The sequence below is a fragment of the Pygoscelis adeliae genome, unplaced genomic scaffold, assembly GCF_000699105.1.
Source record: "Pygoscelis adeliae isolate BGI_AS28 unplaced genomic scaffold, ASM69910v1 Scaffold316, whole genome shotgun sequence".
NCBI lineage: Eukaryota > Metazoa > Chordata > Aves > Sphenisciformes > Spheniscidae > Pygoscelis > Pygoscelis adeliae.
Window position 1 is genome coordinate 411,658 of NW_008824905.1, and position 5,274 is coordinate 416,931.

Below are 5,274 nucleotides of genomic sequence, written 5' to 3' on the forward strand. Positions count from 1 at the left end.
AGAAATCTCCTGAGACTCGACTCCTCTAAATTAATTTGCTATACGTAGATTTCTTATGCTAAGACAGAGAAATAAACAAAATCATTATTTCTTAACAAATGCAAAACCTACCATTGCTGGACATTGAAGTTCTACCTGCAGATTCCAAAGTTTCCAAAGTAACAGCCGGATCCAGAAGTTAGAAATGCTACTTTTCTCTGAGGCAATTAGAAGGCAAGGTCTCTATTCTACTGCTCCTAGTGTGAAAGGGTAAGGGGCTATATGCATTTCCTTCTGCCTTCTCCTTCGGTCTTTAATTCCTTCAGCTGACCACACATCACCTGCCTCCATCAGACTCCCCTCCCACCTGCCCTCAGCTCCTTACTTTCTTCATCCTGAATTACTCAACCACCCTCTCCTCTCTATACTTCTACCGCACTCTGAATCATAAAGCGACAGTTGTCCTGTCTGTAAGCACAGTTTCCTCTATCTTTTAAAATAGTGGATATCGGTAGTGGTCTTTTTTGGGGCACCCCTAAAGGGTTTGTCATCTCTAGGTCACTGGGCTAAGTTGGATCTCTTGGTCATGGCATTTCCATGTAACTTCTTGATTTCTCATGGTCCCTCTGAGGTTGGTGAAATATCACGACCTTTAGGCCCCAGTTGCTCTGTGTACATTGCTGGTATTCGGGAGCTGGGGTTAGTATCATGACTCTGGAGTGTCTCTTATAAGAAGGCTGCTAGCTGGGGCCTTACTGTATGGGAATTCCTTTACTGCATGCTTCAGCTGTCACCTGAACATTTAGAAACATTTATATCCACTTCACAACAACGCAAATAGGAAAATGATCGGGTAGCAAAAACGTTCTGCCAGCTCTCTGTACCAGCTTACCACGCTGACCTCATGGCCCTCAGCCTTAGTAAAAATACAGTAGAGCGTGTCTGGGGCTTGATAATGGGCAGTGGCTTTGGGCCAGGGCATGTTCCTGGGTTTCTGAAAGATTCCTCTCGGCTACCCGAGCGCTTAGCCCTTATCTACTCTCAGATAAGTGTCGTGAAACCTTTTTGACTGCATCAGATCGAAGAAGCGCAAAGTTTAGAAGTCCGCTGGTACGTTTGGGTGGACGTTTCCATTCGAGCGCCTAGGGCTGGTTGTTACCTCATCCTAAGGCTATTCACTTGCCTTGCTGCCCAGCAGGGGATACGCCTTTTGTGTTAGTTATGAGTCCGCATACGTTGGTAGTCAACGCTGTCTAAATGACTTCATTTGTGGTGGTGATTTATTACTGTCTTCACCCAAAGACTGATCGTGACTTTTGTGCATACCAGCACTAGTAAACTGCATTTCAACTAACATAACGCTACTACGTGCCAGGGGCGCCAGGATCAAAACACATGGTATTTTGCTTTGGTTGCAGCAGCGGCTTATCCGAATCTGCCAAATTTAACCGGATGCAAGTATTGAACCAGATCCCCAAGCGCATGCTGTCTGTTCTGGGCTTCCCCATGAACACAAATGAACCTCCACTTCAATTCTTCCAGTGGAAGTCCGTAAAGCACCAGGAAAAGCCTAAGGAAACTGTACCTCAGCTCACGTAAAGCAATTAAAATTCTAAATTAACTTTCTAATGATTTGCAGTCCTAAGTGACTAGTGATGGCAGTTCTCACCTCTGCCTCAGCCATTAATTGCTAATACAGAACAATATTCAACAAATACTGTCTTCACCACTGACCCCCCCAAAAAAGAAGGGTGGAAGAAAGGACAATTCTGCAATTAAACCAAGGTGAATTTTAGATAAAGTCTTGTAACCCAGTTCTTAGTTTGCTCAATTTCGTATGTAGCTGGGCAGAGCAAAAATCTGATTTTACAAGGTCTTTTCAAAACCATCTCCTCTAAATCACAAACGTAGTATTTTGTCCCGCTCCCTTTTAGCGAGGGTGGGTTCAGTCTGGGAGCCCTCTCCAAGTCTTAATGGAAATTTACAGCAGTTTACATCTGTGTGGTTAATTGTTTACAGACCATTGATTGATAACAGCATACAAATAATTTCTTTGCCTTCCATCTTCTTTGTTTCCAAGCTCCTCTGCATGGTCTACACCTGCAAACAATCCACAATAATGAAGCAGAAACTGTTTATTTCCTTTATTCTCTCCAGTTTTGCTACACACAAAAATCATTAAACACTTGCTTGAGATGCAGGTAAGCACATTCGAGTTGAATTGCATTCTTTCTTATGATGTCCTTACCAGCTTTGCACTTGTGTCAATAACTGGTTGGAGATAATTTTGCATAATTTCATAATGAACATAAAGTGAAACACCCTTATTTTCAGCCTACTGGAATACATACAATATGCTAACTATGATTAATTAAACACTATAGTTTTGGATTTTTTGGTTTGGGTTTTTTTGTTTGGTGTTTCCCCGCCCCCCAAACAGGAGGAATCTGTACTTCCAGTAGTCTTAAAAGATTCTGATTTCCCATTAAAAAAAATAAGAAAAAAATTACAGTGAAATGGGAGAACCTTTATTTTCAATGAAACATTCACTACTTTTAGACAAAAAAGTGTTTAAGTAAAAAAAAGTTTACAGAAATCAACAAAAACCTCTAATAACATAATTTTAAATGTCATTTTTCAGTATATGGGAGTCCTTATTATCTTACAAGTTCTAGTAATTGCTTTCTATGTATTGCAAATTTTTCACTGAATGCTAGATAAAGGGCTTCAAATTTACATACAGATACACATTGCTGTGTGCAAAGTCCTGCCTTTTTTAAACACATTCCTTTCGAGTGGGACAAATGGAAAACTTCCAACCGGCTGTCTCTTACAGAAGCCTTACGGTGGTGATTTGTATCGAATGTAACCAGAAGCCGATCTAATAGTTTTTTACGTTCACGATCTCCAAAATGAAAAGCCCACTGATGCTTTCCAAAAAAACTGCGGATACATGAGTGAGTTTGACACTATTTCCTGTCACTGTGTTATAAACATTTTGAGGGTGGGCTTGAGCTTTTGCAGACTAATGCCCGGATAATCTGTCACTAGAGAGCTCAGGGGTCCTGGAGAAGCCTTTGAGGACACAGAGTTAACAAACCTGAACGTCTTCGGACCAGGCAGTCAAAGGGTGACACTTTATAACATACTTAAGTCCAGTTTGGTCTATACCACCTGAAGGTAGTGGTACTACTCCCAACTACTCCCAACTCCGTCAAGAGGGGGGGAAAAACTGGCATGTTTGTAAACTGTAACCCAGCGCCTTCATTTATTTCCAAAAAGAGCAAATGCACATAACATCTCCCCACAGCAACTGCAGCGCAAAGCCTCATCGTTCCTTCCTTCGTTCCCCAGAATCTAAATGTGACTTTGTCCAGCGGATCAGAAATGTACAGGGAAGGAGGTTTAAAGCAGTCTAAGTGAACCATCAGTTTAACATTTCTCATTTCAGTAATATTTTTTTCCTTTTGACAGATGCTTCTGCTTTCCCACAGCGTAGAGAACACGCAGCTCAGACAGAAATACCTAAAGCTTGCTTCAATCCGGAAGCGGTGCCACCTTGCACATCCTCACAGCACAACCCTGTACTACACGCATGGTAGGGCCTTGGTAGATAGCCCCTCCGTGACAGGGAGCACAGCTTGGGGCAGGACACGGGGCCTTTTCTGATAATATTAATCCTAACCGGTACATGTTAGTAACGAAGGGAATGCAAAAAGAACTCTCAAAAATATATCACCAACCATGCTGAGGCAGAGAGATATTTTATTATCAGTTATTATTAACAATTAAGAGCATAAAGCACCTAGAAGCTTCTTGGATTCAAGCAGTAGGAAGCACACCAGAAGGAGTCCTCATCTGAAGTATTTATAGTCAACGTGAAGTTTTGGATAGGGAAACAAATATAAAAATAACTCACTGGAGAGGGGACCGAACTTGGAAGGACACAGGTTTCTGGGACCACGCCCTACTGTTTGAACAAACAATTCACACTGCTGGACATTTCCTTAGGAGTATGCACACGGTTATGTGCAAAAGCACTGAAGTCCATTGGAAATTTTAGTCCCGATGACTTGACGTAGCCTCTTGTAGCCAGCTGTGCCCTCAGCCCAGTCCCTAAAGATAGTTGGTGACGTCTTACAATGCAGAAGTCACAGTCCCTGGAAGGCTGAGGTGTGCCTCTGTTTCACAACGTACTTGTCTTTCAGGGCCACGATCACATTTTGTCAGTATCTCCAGAAGTGCTGTTACAAAACGCATAGCTCAACAAGTGACTAGAGTCGTCCACCTTGCACACCGGTGTGGTGAAAATGAGGTGACAGAGTGTTTTAAACCACCGGTAGGAAATTAATATTAATTCAGGTTATGTTTCCAGTCAACCCAGACTGACAAGTAACCACCACAGACAATCTGTCCCCAAAGTTAAGCAAGCTGTGGATTTACATATACACGCTTGCGCATTTTACAGCAATCTGAACTGATAGGATCGTACGTAAGACTTCTATACAGTCCCACCATTCTGATGTTCTTCCCTCTCCCTACTCCTGTTCTTGTAGCCCACCATTGATAAGGTCTATCAGGAAAACTTTACGAAGCATGCGGTGCAGCAGCTGACTGCTGTGCCAAAGCTGACCCTGAAATAAATCGGCATTTCCTAACTTGCAAAACTCCCAAGGAGTATTTCCTTCAACCACACCAGAGCCTAGAGCCCAGCGTGCTGTTTAGGGAATATTAGGACAACAAAGTGTCATTCCTGGACTAGTACGGAAACTGCTCATTTTGTACTGGATAAATACTTTTTAGTCAGGTAGAATAGAACAGTTTGAAGAAATATTGGTATGTGTTTAGAAAAAGCTGCACACGCATTTCAAACACTGGAGTCTTTCACCCACCACTGTCAAATCAGATAATTTTTCATTGAAAGAAATACTAAAAGGAAAACGCTTGTCTTCAGAAACCTCTATTTTCAGTTTTCAATATTCTAGGAAGAACACCTGTATTTTCCTAGGTTTAATTCTCAATTTCTCCACCTTCCTTTCTTCTCTATTTTCCCAGGAAAACTAACAACTCTCAAAAAGCCTTGAATTTAAGAAAGCACAAAGAGGAGAAAAATGGTAGGTACGGGAGTGGGGATTTCTCCATTGTAAAACTCTTGAAATCTTTGGCTATCGTCATATATTTACGTACGTGTGTGTATATATATGTTTTTTTTAAATATGGAATGTTGATAACCATTTGGGTCTGAAAACTCAAGGAGGACTATGGTGACTTTAATGACTAATTTGGGCCATTAGC